Source organism: Cryptomeria japonica, chromosome 8 (assembly GCF_030272615.1).
Source record: "Cryptomeria japonica chromosome 8, Sugi_1.0, whole genome shotgun sequence".
Taxonomy (NCBI): domain Eukaryota; kingdom Viridiplantae; phylum Streptophyta; class Pinopsida; order Cupressales; family Cupressaceae; genus Cryptomeria; species Cryptomeria japonica.
The window spans coordinates 426,278,377-426,305,270 of NC_081412.1; the positions used below are offsets into that span (position 1 = coordinate 426,278,377).

At 37.2% G+C, this 26,894-nt stretch overlaps 2 non-coding genes across 2 annotated transcripts; both read left to right on the plus strand.

Annotated features, from left to right (window-relative positions):
• Positions 1–4,197: 4,197 nt before the first annotated feature.
• TRNAL-CAA (transfer RNA leucine (anticodon CAA)) lies at positions 4,198–4,281 on the plus strand. Its single transcript has one exon. It is a non-coding gene; the product is annotated as a tRNA-Leu (tRNA).
• A 111-nt stretch (positions 4,282–4,392) lies between these two features.
• TRNAY-GUA (transfer RNA tyrosine (anticodon GUA)) lies at positions 4,393–4,487 on the plus strand. The gene is made up of 2 exons: positions 4,393–4,429; positions 4,452–4,487. It is a non-coding gene; the product is annotated as a tRNA-Tyr (tRNA).
• Positions 4,488–26,894: the final 22,407 nt, after the last annotated feature.

Here is a 26,894-nt window from a genome sequence, read left to right on the forward strand (position 1 = left end):
TCAATTTATGCCTAAAATGATTTAGAAGCATAAAATGAAAATCGTATACAATTTTGATTCTTCCCTCCAAGGTCACATATGTCATTAAACAATGTGCCAATTCCCCCCATACAAACTTAAGGGAGTCTCTCATGTGACTAAAATGTAGTTTAACTAGGCTTTAGGATCTCCCATATTTATAATCCTTTATACCCTCACTAGAAAGTCAAGTCACCTATGTAATAATATTTTGAATAATGAGTCATTCAATACCTTGCATAAACACATTAGTATCATTACAAACTTTCATTAAGGCTTTGGCAACAACCATGTCATGTCCTTGATGCCTTTCTAAATAGGGCATCAACCATTCATTTTCTTTTATCCTCCAAATAATCTTACTCTTATGAATATGATTAAAAGATGAGGGCTCCACAAAATTCCTATCACCTTCCATTTTTACATTAGCACAAATAGTTTTTCCTTTTCTCAACATAGTCAAGGAATTGCTCACATAGATTAAGGACAAAATAAAGAAACCTATAGACATGAATAAATACATAACCTAATTAAAGGTGATGTTAATGGCCATCACATAGTTTTTCATGATTTATCTTTGAAGGGTAAAATTTATGTCTATTATATTTTATAATAATTGTAGGTTTTGTATGAATCATGGCATTATCATTTTAGTCCTTAAATAATACAACTCCCTAGCTTGTGAAAAACGGACACATTCATTCTCCTATCTAAAATATGTTGAAATGGATTTCTTTAAAATTATTACATTGAAAGATGACATGTTTGATGAGCTTATCAATAGTCTAGCCAGGCTTTTGGGTTCCTTGGAGGCATATTATAATTTTCAATGAGTCTTCCTCCAAAATGTTTTTTCAAACCAATTTTGGAATTTATTAGAATTTTATTAAATGATGTTGTTTATTTAACGTAATAGGTGGATAATGAAGAACCAAGTTGATAGTGTAGGCAACTATAAAATTTCCTATGTGATCTCTAATTACATCACCACCCTTTGTCATTATTTGATTACCTTTCATATCATCATCAAAGTTCAATTTGCTCCAAATTTTGGGGGGTGCAAACCACATTAGATCTAGAATTTTTTTACACCTTAAAATGGGTGGAAATGTCAAATTTAATATCGTAATCCTTAGATATTATCCAATTCATCTTTAAGACATATAGTGTTGCACCCTTCAACAACTTATTTTGACCTTTTATAAAAAATATTCCTTAATAGCTAAGCATATTATATCAAAATCCTATTGGAAAATCTTTATTTTCTTGAAATATCTCAATGTTATTTTAAACACATCAAATAGAGTCACAAAAGACCAAATTAACATTGAAAAGGGAAAGAATGATTTTCCATACTTATCTAGAGAATTCACACTCACACTCCAGTAGCATGTGAGTAACACTTTCTCCCTCCCTTTCATAGATGGTGCATTTATTAGGGAATGTGAAGCCATTTTGTGTCATAATCTAAACGAATACATTCATGTTGGGAATCAACTATAAATACCAACTATTGGCCCCAAAGGAAACATATTTAGTTTTGTTCTAAAGAAACTTAAATCCCAAAGCCACATTATAGATATTGTTCGAAGATATCTTCCATATTTTTTCATCCTTACTAAAAGCTTGAGGAATATGAAAAAGGGACATAGCAGATTAAAGCCTAGATATGATACCCACCAATTCTCTTGAAAAGGCTAGAAAGAACATTCTAAACTTTGAAACCATCATTTTCCTAAATATACTCTCTAACATTATTAGTAAGTAATCTTTTACAAGATCAATAATTTATGTTTATTCTAGTCATAATTACTTAGTGTAGAGTATTGCAGCCAAGAGTCCTCCAGAAAAATTATACTAGCCCCATTTCCAAGATTTTATTTTGTGCCATTATTGATAATAAATATGGATGCTATCATTTTTTCCATAAACAAGATCCTTGAGGAATATTATTAAATGTCAAGATTCCAAAAAAATCATTTTGATGAAGATACTTTATTTTTTATGATATTATTTCACTTCTTTTTTCTTAAAAATCATACAACACATAATTTTAGCATTAAGAGATAACTTGAACTCTCTTATCTTTCTAATCCCTAAAACCCCTTTCTTCTTTGACTTACAAACAAAGTCGTAATCTACTAGAGGAAGTCTTTTCTTTCTTTAGTTCTAGTCCAAAGTAATTTTTTTGAATTTGATCAAATTCAATTAATATTTTTGGGGATTTTCAATATATTCATATTGTAGAAAGGTATATTTTTAAGTGTTGATATGATAATCTATATTTTTATAACTTGGCTAAGAAGTAATCCTTCTCAACCAACCAAATTTCTCTAAAATCTATGCACAAGTTCATTCCAAAAGGAATCTAGAACTACACCTTAGAAAAGAGGCAGGCCAAGATATTTGGAAGGAAGCATATGCACTCAACAACCAAGGATATGAACAATTTTTTCTTGTCTTGGAATTAGGGTATTTAAGAAAAAGATAGTACTATTTGGAAAACTAATCTTTTGTTCAAAATTCATTTCATAGTTAATCTAATCCCTTTTAGCTATCTAGTTTCATTCATAAAGGTTTCCCATGTGATTGTAGTATCATCCATAATTTTGTGATGGGAACAAGGGGGAGAAGTGAAAACATGTTTAATCCTTTCAAATATCCCCTATAGATTGCCTTTTATAAGATTTTACCAGAGCTCCTACGGTAATGATAAAAAATAACACAGATAGAAGATCTCATTGCTTCTTACCCCTCAAGATTTTAAAGAAAGCAAATGGAAAAATACTAACCAAAACTAATAATTCAGGGTAGAGATCATTTAAAAAAATCAAATAAAAAAAATTCTCCCCAAAAGCAAAATCTATGAAGTAATTTTTAAAGGAAATCACACTCCACCTTGTCACAAGCTTTCATGAGATTGAATATAAAGATAAAACCTTATTTTTGGTTTCTAAAGTAATTGTGAATGTGTGACTTCATGGATTGGTATTATTGAGTTCATATTTATCTTCCATGCATAAAACACTTTGTTGCACAAAAATGATCATAAGAAAAAAATATTGTAATTGCAAGGCAATAATCTTAGAGAAGATTTTATATATGGAGTTGCATGGATTAGTTGGTCTAAAATATGCAAAAGAGTTTGAATCCACTTTCTTAGGAGTGAGGACAATAGATATCAAGTTCAAATCCTTCAAACCCTGTCAGTACCTACGAATTTTTATTGAAGCAACAACTTCATCATTTTTAACAATCTCCCAATAATTAATCTAGAAAAAGAAGTGAATAAACCCATTTGAACTTGGAGCTGTGTTGCCTCCAAAGGAGTAATGATCTTGATTTCCTACTCTAAGAGGGGTCTCGCAAGCTCCTTATTGTCAAAGCATCTAGTAATTTGGGAATCTCCTCTTAGTAGTTTAGTTGATAAGAAAATGTTGGAATCATCATTTAAGATATTAGAGAAAAAACCCACAAGTTTATCTTTCATTTCATTCTTGTCAAAAAAGTGAAGAAAATCAACACATATCTCTTTGATCCCATTGAAGGACATGTTCTTGAGAGTGGTAAGATGAAAGAACTTGATGTTGCAATAGTTTAATTAATATTTTTACTTTATAATTAGACACTTTTTCAAGCTAATGATCGAACACTTAAAAAAGGTGATTAGAAAATTTGTATACATCAATTTTACGTGAAAATCTTAATTCTAAAAATAATTCAATATTAATAAAATTCTTTAACATGGATTTTTTTTAACTTCTTTTTTCAAAGGTTGATATAAAGTAATAAGATTTTTTTATAAATTATCAATTTGAATAAGAATTTTATATTTTCTTTTGGTCGATAAGAAATTTGCATTCTTAAAAAAGATCAAACCTAGATAAATAAATTGGGTAACTAATTCCAACTCCTAATGATTAATGTAACTATACTAAAATATTTTGAAGTGTTTGGTATATTGTTCACTTATTCTCATTACTATTAGGTTGTTTTTTTACATATTCTTTATGAAGTTAAGTGTTGTCTTATAATAAGTGAGATAAAATTGTACATACATTTGTGACAATATTTTTAATTGTGAATTAATTGTTCTTTTAAATTGCATTACTTATTAATAAATTTTCCTTCCTAATTCAAACCAATTAATTAAATAACAAATTGTGTAAATTCCGTGCTGTCAGGATGGCCGAGTGGTCTAAGGCGCCAGACTCAAGTTCTGGTCCTCTAACGAGGGCGTGGGTTCAAACCCCACTTCTGACAATCATTTTTCGTTTACAAAGCCATTGAGATTTTGTCAGCGTGTTTTAATGTGCGAATATCTTAAATGATATATTATAATATATTAATTGTTATTCTGCAGTATCGAACAAACCGACCTTAGCTCAGTTGGTAGAGCGGAGGACTGTAGTGGGACAACAATTCCCTTGGAAATCCTTAGGTCGCTGGTTCGATTCCGGCAGGTCGGATTGCTTTTGAGTTAATTTGTTTTGTGTTTTCAATTTAACAAAAAATAATTGGAGCTTCCATATAACACTTATTTCATTTTTCAATCAAAGAGTGTTGGAGTAATGTTTATTTTTTAATACAAAAAGTGTTGGAGTAATGTTTATTTTTTAATACAAACTACATTGCGGGGTAGGTGATGTAATGAAGAATTTAATTTAATTTCAATTGTTTTTGAGTGCAAGTATTTTTCTTTATGTATGGATCCTGTCTCTCACCACAGAATTATATAGTATGAAATTAAATCTGAAGGGCCATCTGCTAAATTAGTGCAAGAAGAAAAGCATCAAATTAAGGAAAGAGAAACATTTAGTGATGAATCTCAAGTATACATAATGAAAGGAAAACAATGTTATAAAAAGTCACAAGATAATCAATCCAAAGAAAAGAACTGGAAGAATGAAATTAAAAATATGTCATCTACGGATTATAATAGAAGTAAATGGAAATGTAATTGTTGTGGAAAGATGGGTCACAAAGCAAATGAATGTTTCAAAAATAATAGAGAAAAGAATTGGAAGAATGAAATTAAAAATATGTCATCTACGGATTATAATAGGTAAATGGAAATGTAATTATTGTGGAAAGATGGGTCACAAAGCAAATGAATGTTTCAAAAATAATAGAGATACAGAGAAGAAGACAAATAAGTCTACTAAATTTGTTGATTCTAAAAGAATTGTTTTCTATGTTGTTCTGGTGCTACACAACACGTCTCATAATAAGAAACAATTTGAATCAATAAGTGAAAGTAGTACAAAAAATATATATTTGGGAAATAACAGTGTTTTGGAAGTTAAAGGGACTGGAAATGTCAAAGTTGATAATGGTGTGTTCAAACATATGAAGTTAGTTCTTGAATTGAAAACAAATCTACTTTCTATATCTCAAATTGCAAACAATGACAAATCTTTAATCAAAGATGTGAATGATAATTATAGAGTGATTGCAATTGGTAAAATGGAAAATGGATTAGATAAGTTTCATGAATTTACTTTTAAATGTGGAGATAAGCATATGTGTGCTATTGCTCAATATGATGATATGAGCAAGTTATTGTTGGAGTTGTTGGATATGATTGTTCATTGTTGTTGCTATGATATGTTGTCATTGATGTCAACATATTCTTGTGATTTATTTCGGTGAGTTTGGTGAGATTTTCTGATCTAGTTTTGTAGTTTGATTTTGTTGATCACTGTTTTGCAGAGACCGGTATTTCCTCCGGTATTTTCCGCTATGATCAAATCTTGTGTTGAGACTTTGAGATATTGTATTGGATGGTCTTGCGTATCTTCATTTCAGATGGTTCGTGATTTGGTGCTCCACAAGTTATCTTTCTTCGTGTTGATGATTGGTTGTGTTCTTGAGCTTCTAGACGTTGACCGATGAAGATTTGAAAAGATATATTGGTGCAACTATTCCGGGCGATTCTAACATGCTTGCTGGTGTTTCCTAGTCATGTCCTATTTATTTTGGCGATCTGCATCAATCGTTGTGCGAGTTTTTGGAGATTTCTATGAACCGGTGATGATTTTCATGTTATGTGGAGGTGTAGCATACTATTGCAGTTGATCTTGGCGTGATTTTCAATGGATGTGATCGTTTGAGAATTTGAATTAGGTCCATGCTATGTAGTGTAAATTATTGTATTGGTCTGGTGGTTGATCTTTGTATCGTATAATGTAATTTTTGTAATTCTGAGATGAGGGTTGAGGGCTTAGCCAACCTTGTTATCAAGGTTGATGATTTGTATATATAGATGAGAAATTCATATAATTTAGGTGTTGAGATAGTGTTTGCATTATCAGAGAGAGGTGTATGTGCGAACAAGAGATTTATCATTCAGTGAAGTGTTGAGGTGAGATTGGTGTTGCAGAGAAGACAATTGTGCTTAACCAGAACTGTCATCGGGCATTTGTAGATGCTATCATTGCAATTCATTTCTTCTAGATTGAAGTCTGAATCATATTGTAAGTCAATGAAACTTCCCTAAGGGTTGTAGCCTTTTGGGAAAATATCTTTTGAGCAGTGATATCTAGGCAGTGTGCCTGAATGCATGTGCATTCCCCATTGTAATATTTTCACATACTACTGCAAAGTATCATCTTACTATGGGTAAGTTCCCACCGTGGTTTTCCCTTAACCGGGTTTTCCACGTCAAAAATATTGGTGTTGTGTGTTGTGTTGTTAATTTGCTTATTTGTTTATTGTTGCAGTTTATCAGTTCTTGTTTTGAAGTTTAATTTGCTTAGTCCGGTGAAGATTGATTCACCCCCCCCCCCCCCCCTTTGTCTTCCTTCATGATTTTTGCTAACAGTTATGGCATGAGCGATTGGGACATGTCAATTATCAAAGTATTAAGCTTATGGATAATCTACATATGGTATATGGGCTTCCAAAGATCTCACCAAGGCATAAGGTATGTGAAGGATGTGCAATGGGAAAGCAGCATGTAGAAAGTTTCCCACAAGGAAAGTCATGGAGGGCAAAAACTCTTTTACATTTGGTTCATAGTGATGTAATGGGTCCTTTTAGAACACCTTCCCTTAGAGGATCAAGGTATGTTCTCACTTTTATAGATGATTATACTAGAAAAAATTGGGTATACTATCTACAAAAGAAGGATGAAGTGTTTCATAAGTTTAAAGAGTTTAAAGATTTGGCTGAAAAAAAAAAGTGGAAAATGTTTAAATATAATAAGAACAGATAGAGGGACTGAATATATGAATAAAGCCTTCTTAGAATTTTGTAAAGAACATGGCATAAAGAAAGAATCAATTGTTTCTTATTCACCCCAACAAAATGGGGTTGTTGAAAGAAAAAATAGAACTATAATATAAATGGCTAGATGTATGCTTCACTCTAGAAATATAGAAGCTAAATTTTGGGTGTATATATCTTGAATAGAACACCTATTAAGACAGTTTTGAATATAACACCAGAAGAGGCATGGAGTGGAAAAAAACCTACAGTGTCTCATTTTAGAGTCTTTGGTTGAAAGAAGGAACAAACTTGAAAGGAAAATTGAGAAGTGCATAATGGTAGGGTATAGTGAGGAGTCAAAAGGATATAGGTTATACAGTCCTAAAACAAATGAAATTCATATCAAAAGGAATGTATGGTTTGATGAAGATATTAAAAGTAATCATTCCCCTACATTATCTTACTTTCCAATCTTAATTGAAGAAGATAATTCCACTTTCACTAATGATCAAAATCAAGTTGTGCAATCTTCTGCAGGAGAAGGAACACAAGTTGAAGAATCAAGTGAAAGTGATGATGAAAATACACAAAAAATAGAAGCATTCAATAAATTTACCAAGGAGGTCGTAAAAATATGTTTGCTAATGATTCTCTTATGACTAAGTTGATGAGGGTTGACACTCCAAACACATATGAAGAAGAAAATGGAAAAGATGAATGGGAAGAAGCTATGCAGGAGGAGTACAACTTTTTGATGAAAAATGGAACATGGGAATTGACAACACTTCCAAAAGGAAAAAATGTGGTTGGATGCAAGTGGACCTGCAAAACAAATTTCACATCAGATGGAGCTATTGAAAAGCTAAAGGCAAGACTAGTAGCTAAGGGTTTCTCACAAATAGAAGGTATTGACTATACTCAAACATTTGCTTCAGTTGCTAAAATGACTTCCATTTGTACAATAGTTGCTTTAGCTACAAAGTTTGGTTGGAAAAAATTTCAAATGGATGTAAAAAATGCATTTCTACATGGTGATCTAAAAGAAGAAATTTATATGCAACAATCACCAGGATTTGTAAAAGTTGTTGAAGAAAATTTAGTGTGTAGATTAAAAAAATCACTATATGGTCTTAAACAAACTCCAAGGACATGGTAATTGAAAATAAATGAATACTTTATAGGAGCATAATTTAAAAGAAGCAAAGTTGATCCAGATGTATGTAAAATATATTGATGGTCAAATTATTAGAATTGTACTATACGTAGATGATTTGATCATTATAGGAAATCACACAAAGTGTATTGAAAGTACCAAGGATCAACTTACACAATATTTTGAAATAATTGATCTAGGATTAATGCATTATTTCTTGGGCATACAAGTCTAGCAAGAAGAAGGAAGGATCATGCTTTCTCAAATAAAATATGCTCTTGATGTATTAAGGAAATTTAATATGAGTGATTGTAAACCATCTAATACACCATGTGAAGTAGGCTTAAAATTGAGTGCTACTTCCACTCAAAAGAAGGTAGATGGAAAATTGTATAGACAACTTGCTGGTAGTCTTTTGTATCTTCCTATAACTAGACCAGATATTGCATGTGTAGTCGGTATTGTATCCAGGTACATGGAAGATCCACACATCAAACATTGGGAAGCAACTAAAAAAAAATTAAAATACATTAAGGGTACTTATCAGCTTGGTATTCAATACAAATATGGAGGAGAGCCTACTTTAGTTGGATATACAAATTTTGATTATGCAGCCGACATTGATGATAGAAAATCAACTTCGGGATACATCTTTCATCTTGGATCATGTTGTCTTCAAAATCTAATTCCCTTTAACATCCTTAAAATAATATGGTTAAACTCGGTGCAGAAGAGACATTAAAGATAAGGAAATTCTCAAGACAACATATGACAAGGTTTGATTGAACCTTCTACACTTCGGACTTACTCAAAGCCCAGGTGGGTATACCTTTGTGAATTGAATTCACACTTTCAAACATAAACCCATAGCAAACCAGTCCAGAAAACTAGTGGATCTATTCACCTTGAAATCAACTAAAAACAAAGAATGGAAATTATACTTAAATTCAGCATTTCGATCAACAAAACATGCAATAAACAACTTCAATCAATACCAGTGCCTTATCCAAGGTCACAGAGTCATCTAAACTCAAATAAGACTCCTCAAACAAAACATCTTATGCCTCCCATTGGCTTGGTTTCTATTAATCCTTATATATGCCTGACACCTACAAGAATTCATGCATTCCAAATTAAGCTATGATCATCAAAATTCAAAGTCTCTTCCAAAGAGTTTACTGGTATGAGTGATCCCTGCATCTTTAATTTCCCTCCTAAAGAGAAAAGCTAACGAACACTTCTACTAAAATTGCTTTGCAATTCCATTCAAACAGAACAACCCTAGATTATTCAGAATGAAAACAGTAAACAAATTGTAAACACACTTGAAGACAACACAAAGCTTCACTCAAAACCGATGGTCTGTATACTGATATTAAGTTTCAAGAAATATTACAAGAAGTTTTTGAATATTCTCCATTAGACTTGGAAAAGCTCAGATAAATTTCTGCAGCGTTTTCTTACAATTCTTTTGCGATCCCTTTTCCTCTAGTCCTGGTATCCATTTATAACAACATGGATGCACAAAGCTTCGGACTTCTCGAGGAGAGTTTGTTACAATCATTTCTTTCAAAATAAAGAAGTTACAAACTTTTCGCAAAAATAGTTACAAGCTCTTTTCGGCCTATGCAATTTCTTTAACAAGTTGTTCAGTTGCAACCTCTCCTACCTTTTCAGGGGCGCTCTCCAACTGTTCCGGATCATGGGTGGCATATTTAGTTGTCCACTCATCATACACCTCTTTTGTCGGCCATGAGAAATTAATCACTTTATCCTTGGTCTTAGTCAACCTTTTCCAAGAATTTCTTATTTTGTTGACTTCTGAATTGAGAAAACCATAATGTGACTTAATTTTCTCTATCTCTTGTATTGTCAAAACAAAGAAAGAAGCATCATCTAGATCAATAACTCCTTTAACTCTTGCTGACAATTTAGCTTCTATCTCCTTAAGCCACATTTGTTTGTCCTTTAATTGATCCGGGCTAGCAAAAACTCCTAGGAGCAACTTAAAAACTTGATCAGTGTACTCCTTTTTGCACAAATTAACCTTCCTATCAACATTATCCACCTCTTCTGCTAATTGTACTAAGACTTTAACGACATCAGAAGTAGATTTGATGATGGGATTGGCCCTTGCTTCATCGCAGGATACACACATAAACTCTAAATCTTGCTCCCTAGGCCTCCATTTGTCAGAAATAGGTGTCAAAATGGCCTTGTCTCTCCTGAGCTCATTCCATATATCCATAATTTTACCTACATTGTTGTAGAGCAATGAGGCATTTATTGTATCTGCAAAACTGGAAATTGTAGCCCTTATTCTCTCCTCATACTTCTTTGCATATAAGTCCTGAGCCTGTTTCAAGTTTTCTAATTCTTGAGGAGTAATTTCAACCATTTGAGAGCTGGAGGGTGCTGGAGATGGTGGAAACTCAATGATAGGGCTAGTAGGTGGAGGTCTTGCAGGAGAAGAGGAGATCATCAGTGTTGAAGACTCACCTTGATGGTACTATCCAGTCAACTAGCTCTGCAGCTTGGCAATGATGCTATCCTTACCTCTTACCTCCTCCTTGGCATTGTTATAGGCCTTCAAAACTGTTTCCAACTTGACTTGGAGGGCCTCTTTCTCTTTAGCTTCCTTTTCTGCTACTGCAACACTAAATTTTGCAATCTCTAACATAGTGCTAGCAGCTTCCACTACCCCCGTACTCTGCACTCTCTTCACCATCATCCCACCAAGGTAACTTGACCCTGGGGTGTCTTTGCTTTTCTTACTCTCATTTCTCTTGAGAGACCACATGACGAGTGCAGCATTATCCTTATTGAAAGTAATCCCCTCCATGGGTTTAGTCTCTTTTCTCACTGCATCTAGTACCAGGGCATCTGCTATATCCCATTTGAGTAAAATAAGCACTCCAGCTTGTGCTACCATATCTCTTCCCTGCTCAGGGGTGATGGTTTTGAATTCTTCCATCATCTCTTACTTTATTTCCTCTTCTACCAGGGCTGGATCTTTATTAGGCTGCTCAGCCTTTCTCTTTTCACATCTAGCATTATATTTATCTATGTGTTGTTTCCATATAAACTACATAAATGCTTCTGATGTGACAAAATTGTTATCAGCTAAGAAGGCATTACTTGCCTGCTTTATCTCAGGATCCCACTTTGAGCCTTTGAGTTCAGTGGTAGTGATATCCATTTCAGCAGCAATGGGTTCTTCTAGCATTGCTTCCTCCACTTCATCATAAGTGTAAGCAATTTCCCCTAAACTACCTAACTGTAGGAGTTGCTCAGCTGCTGCTTGCTCATTTCCTATATGGATAGGGGATTGGGATGGGGAATACAAAGGTGTATCTGATTGTACTTCTTTCCCCACCCTTTGCTTCTTTGGGCTTTCTTAGATGTCAATGACATCTTGTATCTTCCTCTTTCCTTTGGAGGTAGAGGGCTCCCCTGTTGTAGGCATCAGCACACTATAACTGGATTTCTTATGTAGTGTATAATCACCAGGAGGGATTGCTTTGCTAGAAGTTGACCTACTTAGGATCATTCTTGCCTTCTCAAGGTTGCTTTTGATTACAGCTTCCCTCTTCTCCTTCAGGGTCTGCATCACATCTTCAAAGCAAACAATTAAAAACTTTATTTTCTCCTCCAGAGGGAAAAAGCTAGACAATGGGTCATAGCTGGCATCAAACTGATGCACAAAATCCAAGGCTTTCTTATAAGCCACCCACTTCTCTTTCCTTAGCTCCTGCTCATCTAGATCAAACTCATTTCTGATGAGGTCTTCAGGAAACTGGAATTGATGAGGCCTACCTCTGCATGCTACCTTCTTTCTAAACATACCGTTGAAGAAGTCTTCTAGATCAGCACACCTGGACACTGCAGTGGACAAATGATAAGGCTTGAGGAAATCCTCAAAGCAATTCCAGCCTCCCTTTGTTATTACAAATTGGTGGGCTATGGTAGCTGCAGGGAAAATAGTCCCTTTACCCCTGCCTGTCAACTCTGCCTCTTGTAAACCACCGATTTGTCTAAGGATCTCTGCAATTCCCACTTTGAGAGGGACCTGGTAAGGTAGCAAAAATGGGGTGCCTCTGAAACCAAACACTCTGAAAAATGTGGAGACTGGATACAAGTAAATGTCACCCCAGTTATGAACAATTTTTATGTTCTCTGTGAATTCTTTTGGTCTTATGAATTCCAGAAGAACTTTGGGGATTCTTGGGTTCTCTGAGTAGAGGAGAGTCCTGATCTTGGATGCAAAGTATTTGTCAAACTTCAATAAATTGGCATCCTCTCTATCCCATGATAACACAGTACTCCATAATTGTACCAGCATTTTTTCTCCTTCTTTTTCCTTAACAAAGTCCAGTCCACTGGCAAAGTAATCACCACCTTTGAAGAGAAAAAGATGCATCAGGAGTGAGTACCATCCGAAAGGCCTATCCACCTTTCCATTCTTGATTCTTGTTAACCCTCCATGGATAGCATCAGCAATAAAAGAGGCATAATCAAATGTAATTGCAAGAGAAGGATTCAAAATCTGAGCAATCATTAACAAGTAATGATTTGGCATATTTGCTTCAGCATCTTCTCCCAAAACTTGGCAAAGTGCCCAATACATTCCTTTAGCCCTCAGGGTGAACATACTTAATCAAAAGGGCTCTTGTGTGTTGGGTCCTACAACTGTTAACCCTCCTATCTTCACAAAAAACTCCTTGAGAGGCCCGTTCCTAAGATGACTCCTCTGTGCACCGTAAATTTGGGCTAATGATGTGAAATTTATAGGTTCTAGAAAATTGGTGAACTCATTAAGCCCAAAAGGTTTCCTGAATTCTTCAACATTAATCTCAACAAGGGTTTTCCCATTTATATCCCGAATGCTTCTTGTGACTGGATCATAGTTGAGCGCAATTTGGGTCAGCAAATCTATGTTCATAAATACCCCTGGGACTACCAATTTCTGAACATCTAATTCCCAAATACTATTTTGCGGGGCCGGGGAATTTCTCATTCCAAATCCAATCTTAAATAACCCCAACCCAGACAATCCAACCTGTGGGTCTCTCAACCAGTTACCCTTGTCATACAGTCCTTCTCCTATCTTTAAACGAGGAGCTCTAGGCACTAATTCTTTTGCCTTTGATGCCTGATTAGTTGACAACGTCAACTATTCTAAAAAATCATCACAGACACTCCTTTCTGAATAGTTAACTTTGCCAGAAAATTCTCTTTTAGGAGCCATTTTGAAAACGTAAGAAATGAATACCACTCTTAAACAATTCTATGATGAATCAATTATCTTATCTAAAACACACCACATAGGAATTGCTACACAAGAATACGAGAAAACCCATTTTTGACTTGAAGGAATTTGCTCTGCAACTGAACTGACTTGCTCTGTACCTGAAAACTCTGCATCCGCTCCTCTGCAAAATTCTTTAAAAGATATCTTCACCCAGTTGATAGGAAATCAAATATTGTACTCAGGGCCTTAACTACAACATTGATTCCGCATGCTTCGACCGTCCCTTCAAAATTGAATTCATATGAGAATTTGTATTTTTCGCTCCAACGGGTCACAACGTTCCTACAAGTGTTTCATTTTGCTCTTTCGCAACTTCGTGAAGCATAACTATCGGGCAACTTGGTCCTGCGAAATAGCGCCAACCGTCCGATCAAAAGAAACTTGATCGAGCGTTAGATTAACTAACAGCTTTGGCTCCGCGCTAGGTCCCGCTTCTCTATTGGCTACATGATACCACGTGGCGCCCAACCATTGGCCTTGAAATTTCCTTCGCATTCCACTTGATACTGGCCGCATGTCTTTCTTTTATACCACCGGTTCCACCTTGGCAGGCCCACAACTTTCTTCTTAGACCACGTGTCGTCGGACACGTGGACGGCTCTCATTCACTCTCACTATTTCGCGGGGTATAAAGAACGAGCATCTTACCTTTGCAAAATAGCGCGGGCCGTCAGATCATCCTTTAAGTGATCGGCATTTAACCATCTGAAAAGGCTTTTGGGAGGGGTGGGCCCGCTGACTCACTGTGAACACCTGGCGCCCAGTCACCTTTAGAGCTGACTTGTCACTTTTTTATACGCTGAAAGAAAACCACGGGGCCCCAACAAACTCTTGACAGCTATATCCTCTAGGTCCTCCATCATGACATGTGGACGGCTCTCATTCACTCTCGCTATTTCGCGGGGTATAAAGAACGAGCATCTTACCCTTTCGAAATAGCGTGGGCCGTCAGATCATCTTTTAAGTTGATCGGCATTTAACCGTCTGAAAAGGCTTTCGAGAGGGGTGGGCCCGCTGACTCACTGTGAACACCTGGCGCCCAGTCACCTTCAGAGCTGACATGTCACTTTTTCATTTGCTGAGAGAAAGCCACTGGGCTCCAGTAAATTATTGATAGTTGTACCTGCCAGGTCATCTCCTAACTGCGACCTAACTCACCTCTGGGGCCCGCCTTTTAGCCTTTAATCCTGACCCGCTGACTGTTGTGACTTCTGTCGCGTGTCACCATTTTACTCGCTATCATCAACCAGCTGGACCGTCTATGTGGCATGCTATGTCATTTTTGCAACTTTGCTGGTTTTAAACTACGCGCAACTTCGCCTAGCGAAATAGCGAAAGCCGTAAATCCATCCGCGAGATGCGCACTAGTTACTGGGCCCGACAACTTTAGGAGAAAAACATATAAGGCATAAATTTTTCGATTAATTAACATAACCGCCTAGGCAAACAACAAGGGGGGACACTTCCTACGACCCCATGACCCATTACTTAAGTGAATAAAGTAACGAAAGATTAAAAACCAGAGGGTTTAAAACAAACACAAGAGGATCTAAAATCAAAAACCCTTAAACCCTTGAGGTCCAAAACAAAGCTGAAGCATTTGAAATTGCATCCTATTCAAAAATTTTAACAAACCATAGCCAATCATGGGAAGAGAAAAGCCCATTTTTAATCAGTGATAACAGATCAGAACCAATTTCTTGGAGCAGCAAGAAGTAATCAATAGTGTCACTATCACCAATGGAGGCTGAATATATCGGTTCATCAAAGGCATCTCAAGAAGCATTGTGGATTAGAAGGCTACTTGAAGAAACATACCATCCACAAGATTCTTGTAAAGACCCACCATAATTAACTCAACAAAATTGACCATTCTTTTTTTTTGTTTAATTTAGTCATTGTGTTTGATTCAATCGCATACTCTGGGCATCCATCCATTTGGATTAGGCATTCATCCATCCGGGATAAGCATCTAACCATACGGGTTAGGCATTTGTCCATACGGGACATAAGATTTCATCTATCCAATACGAGATAGGCATCTACCCATACGGGGTAGGCATCTATCCAATCGGGATAGGAGGTGCTCTGGCCAGAGACTTAGACTCATCGGGACCATTCAGGACCTAATCCACTCACTAAGTACTACACTCTTCTAACAGAAGTGCACCGAGGTCGCCATCCTTAGGAGTAATTAAATAACATAATACAAGCTTGAATTCCGCATCAGAATTTGGCTTAAAGCCTCGGGAAGTCAAGTGAATCCATACGGGATTCCTTCCGAGTATGCATTGAATTACTTTTTCCATTTTAATTATCTTTCAAATTATGATTCTATTCAATCCTTCTATACCAAGCCTAGACCCCACCCACGAATGCCTAAGTATGAGGGACAACTCCATCCCAAGACTGCCTACATACCCACTTCGGCACGGAATCAAGGCGTAAAGTATGTAGTTCTATTTTCTACTCTATAGTTTGATGTAAACTGATTAGTGGGTACGCAACCCTTTCTAGGGTCAATGTCCCAGACAGTTTCTCTTCGGTTGCTACCCATGGAGGTAGCGCTTAAACAAAGGCTCAAGATGGCCTATTGCTTGTGGCCTAAAAACATTAGATCCTAATTCTTATCATAAGCGTCAACCTTGACCAATTGTCAATCGACAATAAATCTTCAAGATTAAATCAATTTCATAAAAGCATTTCACTCAACATCCCTATAGGGGTTTACTATAGTTTAACTCAGCGGATGAAAGATCGTTTTAAAATTATCTTATTAAATTATCGATCCAAGGGGGATTACCCACCCCTTGGATTTTAACTTCCAAATGTCCCTTATTACTCCTCGACGATTTATAGGGACGATGCCACAGACATCGTTGATGTAGCTTTATTAGGCGTTAAGTGCAGTAGTTCAACACGATGACATTACCCGTAAGCGTGACCCAGAGGCACTGTATATACCGAACACTACTAGGTTTTGGTTTTCCAACTTCCTTTATTTAATTTTCTAACTTATGATAAACATCATGCTTGGAAAATAATTATGAATTGAATGCGTATAATTAGACATTGCAAAGCTCAATTAATTGAAATAACTACTTGATGAATTACATGGAATAAAAACCATAACTAACATTATTTATTATTCAAAACTTGAAGTATAACTTTGCATAATGATAACAATTAGGAAACTTGCATAATAATATTTAAACATGTAACTTGCATGGAGATGGAGACGCCAATAAATGTAAACAATGTAAGGAATTTGCATGAGGCGAAGGTAGTGTAAGTTACATGCAAGAATATCGCCTATAAAGTCACTAGTCCCAAAAATAGAATTTAGCATCAAATTATAAATCTAAAAATTTACCTAAGTTTTAAAAAAAATTATTAAACTAAAATTTATATATAAAAAAATTAACATTATACAAATTGCCACGAATTTAATTGAAATGGCATTTTAAAAAAAAAGATGAAATGGAGGGAATGGGAGTGGGACCCACGGGTCCCATCACCACTGCGGGTATTGCGGAAGTAGGCCCGCAGTGGTGAGGGGACCTCATGGTCCCCTCCACTACCCTGCAGCCACTGCCATGACAGTGACCGCAGGGGGAAGTAGACGGTACCACTTCCCCGACGGTTACTAAACCGCCTCCACTAGTCTGCACGCCGCCCGACACTCATAATTCCGAACGATGTGATTAAATTTAAAATCACTTGCAACATTAAAAAATATTTTCATTGGGATAAATTTATATATATATATATATATATATATATATATATATATATATATATATATATATATATATATATATATATATATATATATATATATATATGGTTACATTCCCAGATTATTAAATTTTATAAAAGAAGAGTAAATAAATAGGTATGTGTATATATAAGAGAATATTAATGTAAGAGAGAATAACAAATTAATCCCAAGGACGAAAATATAACAGAGAAATAAAATAACCAAAGAAGTAATTTACTCCAACGATGCACAGATTATCAAAGAAGTAGGTAGATGTTTATACTGAGAAACACAAAGCTCACATAGAGGGATTTATATTCTATTTCTCAACTAATATCTAGAGAGGGGGATTTATTTCTTCATTCACAGAGAGATTTATCTATTCATTCTCCGAGAAAGACTTATTTATTCATTCACAGAGAGATTTATCTATTCATTCTCCGAGAAAGATTTATTTATTCATTCACAGAGAGATCTATTTCTTCACATGGAGAGATTTATTCACAGAGAAAGATTTATTTATTCAGAGAGAGAGAGAGAGAGAGAGATTTATTTTTATATTCAATATCATCTCTAGTTTTCAAGAGAAAATAGAAAAGCAAAAATCTGATTTTCTACCTTTTAAATGGATTAAATAAAATCTGCATAGGTATTTCAAAAGAGGAAGAATTATATCACTGCATTTCTTTAAGGAAAATAAAATAGATTTTCTTCCTATCTAGCAACTAAAAAAAAGATTTCTTTCAGAAACTATATTCAACTAAGGAATCTAGAAACTATATATATATATATTTTGATAAATACAAATTCCTCATATGTCAAAAGGAGAGAACCTGGTTTACTGAAGCTTGATGTTGAATCCTCTAGCTATCCTTTGATCCTTCCTTGTAACTTGAGAGAGATCCTTCAAACAACAACTTAAAAAAAATCCTGCAACAAAAAAAGAGACTACCAAAGAAAAACCTGGGAATTCCTTTTCAAAACATAATCAACTCCCTTCTTTGAAACCTGCATACAATTTTATAAGAAAAATCCCTCCATTCCACTATCTAGAAAATTTAATTAAAAAGGAGATTCTTTTCCAATATTGGACTTCATGCAAGTTGATTAAACTTAGTGGGGGAGTTACATGCAAGGTGGTGGAGAATCCTCTAGAAGCTTCTTATTCTTCCTACAACATGTGTCATAATTGGGAGTGGAAAATAAATAAATAAAAATAATGCCTTTTGAATTATATTCTCCAAGTATGTGTGTGTGTGTGTGTTCATTTTTTTCTTTTATAACATTTATTCAATCATTTTAAGTAGTTTAACGAAAATGTAATAGAATTGTATTTTAAATCCAAAAGTGATAGAGGAGGGTTGTGACATCCTCTCGCCCTTAACTTGTGCATCATCCCGATGCACTTATTGAACGAATTCAAAAGAGTCTATAGTTCATGATTAGCTTAAAACAAAAAAGGAAAATCCCTCCATTCCACTATCTAGAAAATATAATTAAAAAGGAGATTCTTTTCCAATATTGGACTTTGTGCAAATTGATTAAACTTAGTGGGGGAGTTACATGCAAGGTGGTGGAGAATCCTCTAGAAGCTTCTTATTCTTCCTACAACATGTGTCATAATTGGGAGTGGAAAATAAATAAATAAAAATAATGCCTTTTGAATTATATTCTCCAAGTATGTGTGTGTGTGTGTGTTCATTTTATTCTTTTATAACATTTATTCAATCATTTTAAGTAGTTTAACCAAAATGTAATAGAATTGTATTTTAAATCCAAAAGTGATAGAAGAGGGTTGTGACAATTCTCCTACTATAATATTTTGTGATAATCAAAGCACTATTAAGCTAGTGAAAAATCCCATATATCATGCCAGGTCTAAGCATATAGAAGTGCATCATCATTTTGTTCGTGACTTGATTGAGAATCAAGCGGTAGCGATCCAATTTTTGTGGCACAAAAGAACAAATTGCTGACATATTCACAAAAGCATTGCGTAGTGTCAAATTTCTTAAACTTAGAGACTTGTTACAGCTAAAAGAAGTTCCTATCCTCTCCAAATAAACATTATAGAGGGGTGTTGGAGTAATGTTTATTTTTTAATACAAACTACAGTGTTGGGTAGGTAATCATTTATTATAGACTTTTCCATAATTATCCAGCCAACACAACTCTTCTCCTTCCAGATTTTATTCCTTCTAGATTTCTCTTTTTTGTAAGACTTGTAAGAAAGCTCAGAATTTTCTAGAGGTTTGAACACAGTTTATAAATATCGCAGCCTCCCTTGGACATTTGTAATGTATGAATATAGCAGCATACTGCTATGTAATGAAGAATTTAATTTAATTTCAAATAGTGTTATGTTTTTTATAATAAAAACAACCAAAAATGAGGGGGCTGACCCATAGGTACAATTAAGAGAATAGTGGCAAGACCATTGTTCGCATAAAATCAGAAAAGTAGCAGCCTTTTGCCTCTATCAAAAACAAAAACCATACTACAAGAGTTTATTAGCAATAAAAAACTACCAGTCAAAGTATAATACATATGCCACGCAGGGCTATAAACAACAAAGTATAAACATAAGCCTAAACAAGGCTTATCCAACCCGCAACTACACAACCTAGACAAAAAACTCCTCCACATGCAGACAGTTAATTCTTTTTCCCTTGGCTCTTCTTAGGGAGCAACTTTCTAGCCCATTCCTTTGTGAGGAACTTGAACAAACCTTTGTAGTCATCATCCTCCTTACCTTTTCCTTTGGCCGTGGTATCTTGCAACAGACACAACATAGTAGCTAAGCATCTCATGACATTCAACACGAACTTGGACACATTGTGCATCTTGGACTCTGTTGCCTCCAGTTTGCTGGTAATCACCTACATATTGTCAGAGAGGGCCTCTATCTTTTTCTCAAGATCATCCAGGTTGGGATCTTCTTCCTTCATGCTACTGGCCTCTTCAACAACCAGCATTTTTTCAATCCTGAAGGTCGGGGATGGGAAATTGCCTGGCTCTGGATTCATAGAGGAGACGGGGCTTTCAGAAATCCGAGTGGAGCTCACCGAATGGGGGGTCTGTTTGTGTTGGGTCAGAGGCATTTTGACATTCCGAATGGAGTTGCCTGTGTCATGCGAGGAGAAGGGATCTCTCAAGGATTTCTCTGAGGGTTTAGAGGCCAATCTGCTAGAGCGACGGGGGGTGTTGGCTTCTTCAGTAATGTCCAAATTAGAGTCAATCTCTTGGATTTTGACTCTTTTAGGGGTTTTGACCTCCTCCGGGGAGTGATTCTTGGTTTTCTTGCTAGAGGATCCAAATTCTAGGCACCGAGGGCTTGAATCATTAATGGCTGGTGGTTGGGTCGAGGGGCTTACATTCTACACAGAAATGGAACGGGGCGAGCAGAGGGCGAGGTGAAGGTTATACAGGCAGAGCATAAGGCCCTGATGAAGGATGGAAAAATCTTTCCCTTTCTTCTTATCTTTGGCTATATCTTTGATGTTAGCATCCATCGAATGTAGTAAAAAGAACAAGATGGAAATGAGGTCTTTGTTCCTCAGATGGTTTAGGAAAGGGAGATGGTAGTAGTACAAAATACCATACATGTCCTCCAGCATAAAATACTTCATCACAATGTAGCAGACTTTGTCCCATAGGTGAGGAAGCTCCTCCCTATTGAAACCTCCAACCCTCTTGATAAGGTTCTCACCTTTGTGGAAAAATTGGTTGAGGCTGGTAGAATCTGTAATGCGGCTATGCTTTTTCCATTTTTTGCCTTCCATTGAAAGGCTAGCCGCTTGAGAAATGACCTCTTCATTGATTTTGAAAGAGATTCCCCCATGGTCACCCTTTTGTCCTCCTAGGAAGTCACGAATTGTTTGGAGAGTCTCTCGTCGTTGCCCTTCATACTTTCCATGAATTTGTCAATACTGCCTCTAGTGCACACAAACCAGGCCGCCGGTTTGGCTTTGAACTCGTCCACTTTATTGGGTTCCAATCTGAACCTGTCCCCTGCCATTCTTGAATCCTCCAGTTTCACAGTTTGAGAATGACAAAAAACCAAAACACAAAGCCGAAGCAAACTCAAGACAGAATGGTTGAGAAGAGTGTATGGGAATTGAAATAAATGGTCATAATAATTAGAGTGATTATTATCCCTTAAGATCTCATAGATATTGATGGTTGGAGATCTACTCAGAATGTGCAAGCCTTTACTCGAGCCAATGTGAGTTGACAGATCCCCGACGCCACCTTTACCGTCACCAATTGGCTCTGTCCGGGTAATAATTAGAGGGTAATCATTCCCGATATTAGTACTTTCATCATAAATCCATCCCAAGTGGTAGTGGTGACTCAGCCTGCCCTTGATACGTGGTCGTCTAGGGTAGAAATTGGCAGGATCTCCGTGCCAATTTAAAAATTGCAAAAAGGTTTCCTTCATCATTGAGCGGATGGGACAGTCCTTTCCTAGATAAAGGCCTTTTCCTTTTCCAAGATTTTCTTAATGGTGATTGGCAGCAGATTGGGGTCCCTCCAGCATCGTAAGCCATTCTGCAGCCTTCCTTAAGCCGCCATGGAATCAACGGCTCTGTTTCCTTCTCTGAAGATGTGGCATATACTGAAGTCCTCCATTTTGATCATAAAGCACTTGATGTCCCTCAGAATAGGTTCCACTCTCCATCCCGCTGAAGTGTTTCCTTTGGTAGAATCAATAATGATTTGAGAATCTCCTTCAATTTCTAGGTGTTTTATTCCTATGGAGTTAGCCATTTTCAGACCCCAAAGGAGGGTCATTCCTTTAGCTTGAGTGACCGTATTATCCCTTAGGTTGCCAGCATACACTACAACCATGTTCCCTAGATGATCCCTGATGACTCCACCACCTGCTTGACAGTTGCATTGAGCAGAGCCATCAAAATTCAGTTTAAACCAGTGAAGCCTGGGGGTTGACCATCTAGTCATCCGTCTCTTATTCTTGGTGTTGTTGTTGAAGCAATCAAATCCAAGGGGGAGCTTCCAGCAAATAGCGATCTTCTTGTCCACCTCATCGGAGGGATAGGGGGGGATTTTCCATTTTGTAACTTCTAAATTTTCAGTAATCATCTTAAAGCAAATGTGAGCCACAGAGTCCAGGGGGGTCTCAGTGTCTCTAAAAATTCTGTTATTTCTTTCTTTCCACAAGGCCCAGTAGATGTGCGGTGGAATTTGTTTCCAAATTTTAATGATGAGGGGATGATGGGAGGGGGGAGTCCAATCAAAAGTGAATTTTTTAATATTCTTGTGGAAGACCCAATAGAGACCGCATTTCTGAAGAGTAATAGACCAAATATGAGCCGCAAAGGGACAAAGAATAAAAAGGTGGTCAATAGATTCCTCATCAGCTTTACACAAACTGCATCTATTAGGGAGATGGAATACCCTCTTTTTTAGGTTATCAAGCGTGAGGGTTTTATCATGCATGAGGGCCCACCAGAAGAAATTAATTTTAGGGATTAGCTGAGGGTTCTAGACTTTCTTCCAGCATTTTGCATCCACGGGATACTTAAGGAGCTGATTGTAAGCAGATTTGACCAAGAAATAGCCCGATTGTGTCTCTTTCTAGATGAATCTATCTTCATTCGGGGCCGGGGGGATTCTAGTTTTCGACAAAATGAGTTGTAGATCCTGAGCTAGGGGGACTAGATTAGGTCTATTACTACAGATGAGAACAATGTCCTTCCAGCCCCTCCCTGGGACCAAATAATCCACAACATAATCCCCCAGGATACCTTTAAGGTGATTCATGATTTGATGGAAGTGAGTGTTGACCAAAGGCCTGTCCTCCATCCAAAAATCCTCCCAAAATCTCACCTTTTTACCATCTCCCAGCTGCCACTACAGACCTTCTCTAACCATCACTCTATTCTTTAGGATGTTGTTCCACAACTTGGAACCTTGGGGAAGGTCAGTTGTATTCAAATTATAAAAGAAATGCTTCTGGTCCAAGTGCTTAGCTTTGATGATGTTGCACTAGTCCGCCTCACCTTTAGCCAAGGTCCATCCAATCTTGGCAATTAGCGCCTTATTGAGGGCATTAATCTTTCTTATGCCCAAACCTCCCAGAGATTTGGGTAGACACATAGTATCCCAATTGACCAGAGCAAGGCATTTTTTTTCCTCTAAGCCAGTCCATAAAAAATTTCTTTGGATTTTTTCAAGTTTTTCTCCCATGGTCCCTGATATTTTAAACATGGAGAGGAAGTACACCAGAATTCCCTGTAGGGAGGCTACGAGAAGCTGGAGCTTCCCCATACTACTGAGCAATTTCCCTTTCCATCCCACAAGTTTTTTCTACATTCATTCCAAGATAGAGTTCCAGAAGGTGGGGGTGACTTCCTTGACCGTGATGGGGAGACCCAAGTAGGTCCCTGGGAGAGTTGCCACTTTGCATCCAAGGATGGAGAGAATTTTGAGTTGGAGGTCATTTGGAGTATTGAAGAAGTAGAGATTACTCTTCTCATAGTTGATACATTGTCCCGACGCCTTGGCGTAGTCCACCAGTAGGATCTTCCATCCTTTAGCCTCCATGGTAGAAGACCTACCAGAAAGGAAAGTGTCATCCATGAACTGTTGAATATTAGAGGGGGGGAGTGTGGAGGCTGCTTTGAATCCTTGGAGCCTACCATTGGTGACCAGATGGGTCACATTTCTGTTTAAGACTTCAACTATCATGATAAACAGATAAGGGGATAAAGGATCGCCCTACCGGATACCTTTCTCAGCTTTGAAGCATCCCCTTGGAGTCCCATTAATCAGAACTGAGAATTGAACCATGGTCACACATTCTCGAATCATATTCACCATTTTTTGGTTAAATCCCAGTTTTAGAAGCACTTTGAAAAGAAACTCCCAATTAACCTTATCATAAGCTTTTGATATATCAAGTTTAAAGGCCATACCTGGCAATTTGCTCCTATCCATGGAGTGGATTATCTCATGAGTTGCAATGGTAGTATCCAAAATTTGGCATCCCAGGATGAAGCCTTTATGAGACAGACTAATAAATTTTTCCAGAAAGGGTTTAATTATATTCACAAGGACCTTGGAGAGAATTTTATAAATGGTATTGCAGAGGCTTATGGGTTGATACTCCTTCAAGCATCTAGGAGTAGTGGTCTTGGGGATGAGGACAATGAAGGTGTTGTTGATCTTTTTTAGTAGTCTCCCCGTTTTGAAGAAATCTTGAGCATATTTGGTGACATCATAACTAACAATGTCCCAAAAGTCCTGGAAGAACACCGGGGGGAAACCATCCAGGCTCGGTGTCTTGTAGGATCCCATATCAAAGATAGCTCTATGAACTTCATCGGCTGAGATGGGAGCCAAAAGTTGTCAGTTGTCATCCTCATTGATGGCCATCAGCAGCTTACTAACAAGGCAGTCCTGGAGCAGAGAATCCCTTCCACCATCCGCATACAGTCTGGTGAAAAATTCCACCGCACTCTGTCCAAGCAGAGAGTCCTCAGAGATCTCCTGGCTAGTTTCATCCTTAATACTTTTGATATAGTTTCTCCTCTTGTGGATAGAAGTCGATTTGTGGAAGAAAGCGGAATTTATGTCCCCTTCTTTCAACCACTGGATCCTCGATCTTTGCTTCTAGTACACTTCTTCCCTGGAGAAAGTATCTTTCCAGCTCTTGCAGCAATCTTCCTCCTCCTTCAAAATGGGGTCTGAGGGTTACCAATAGCCATAATATTTTGAAGATGTTCCAGTCTAGCTCCCAAGTCCTTCTTTCTTTTGAAGATATCTCCAAATGTGGTCCTATTCCACCCTTTGACTTCCTTGCTAATTAACTTTAGTTTCTCCATAATTCTAAACATGGCAGTCCCTTGGATCGGGGTGGTCCACCAACATCTTACCATTTCCCTGAAGTCTGGGTGGGAGGCCCAATGATCTCATAGAGAAAGGGGGGGGGACCCTGGTAGGGTCTGTCTTTCCAGTTGAGAAGAAGGGGGTTGTGGTCAGACGCAGTCCTTGGGAGGGTTTTCAGGTAAGAGCTATTTCCAATGTCCCAATTGGAGGAAACCAGGAATCTATCCAACCTGACTTGAATAAGATGTTTTCCTTTCCTATTATTCGACCATGTGAAGGGGGCACCCTACAGATCAATATCCATAAGGCTTGTAGCATTGATGAAACTAGCTAGGTCACCCATGCTATCAGAGAAATCTTCCAAACCACCACACTTTTCGAATGGGTAGAGGGGGGAGTTGAAATATCCCACAAGCATAAACTGGTCCTTTTGGTTAGTCCTAATGATATTAGAAATTTCCTCCCATAGGAGCCGTCTCCCCGATATTGAGTTGGGAGCATAGATATTGAATATCTACCAGCATTGTTCCCCATAATGAAGGGAAACCGCTAGGAAATTTTGGGAGCTAGTGAAAAGCTTGCCTTTCATTTTAATGGGATCCCATAGGGTAACAATACCCCCAGAAGCACCCAAGGCATCAACATACAGATAGTTCACTCCAGGCCAAAGTTTACTAGCAACCGAAGCAAAAGTTTGAAAGGGAATCTTGACTTCTTGAATGAGGCAAATGTCAATTTTCATCTCGAGAATGAGTTTTTTTATGGCGAACTGCTTCTGGGGGCTGTTCAGACCCCTTATGTTCCAAGAGAGGAACTTCATTTCTTGCTTTTGTTAGGTCTATCCAGGGTCAGTTGTCTGCCCTTTGCAATGTCCCTTGCCATAACCTTGTGCCTTAGGACTCTTCTAAGGGTCTGCCTACTTTGTTTTCGTTACCCCCCACATCTGCTTTCTTGGCCTTGAGTTTCTTCTTCTGGGTTATCCATTCTTCATTATCCATTCGGGGGGAGCCTGGGGGGGACACTTTCAGTGGAGTTACCAGGGAGTTTCTAGGGTGTGCATCTCTATCCCCTATTACAGGGGAGAGAGGGGTTGAAGAGGTGGGTAAGCTATTTTCAGTCAAAAAAGGCTTGGCCAAAGCCGAGTTGAGGGCTATGTCCTGTGGGATGTCCCCCTCTTCCAGGGGAATGCATGAGTTTTTGACTAGGTCTGCTAGGGATTTTAAGATCTCAAGGATCTTGTCTATGTGACGGTAATCTTCAGAAATTTCATTCACAGTAGTCAACTCAAGGGGAGCCGAGGATGATGGGTCACCAGGGTTGATGGGTTCGACCCAGATGGCTTTATTTTTGAGCTTGGGTTTCGTAACCACAGGGGCTTTACAATCAGTATATGAATGCCCCTAGTTATTGCATTTCTGGCGATACAAGGTGGCATTTTCGTACACAATAGCCTGGGATCATTTTCCCCATTTTGATTTTAGGGAGATAAAGTTTGGGAGAGCCTTGTTAATAGTGACATTGACACAAAAACGAACATACACCAACCTGGATTTGTTGAGAGTGATCGAGTCCACTGCAACAAAGCTGCCAAA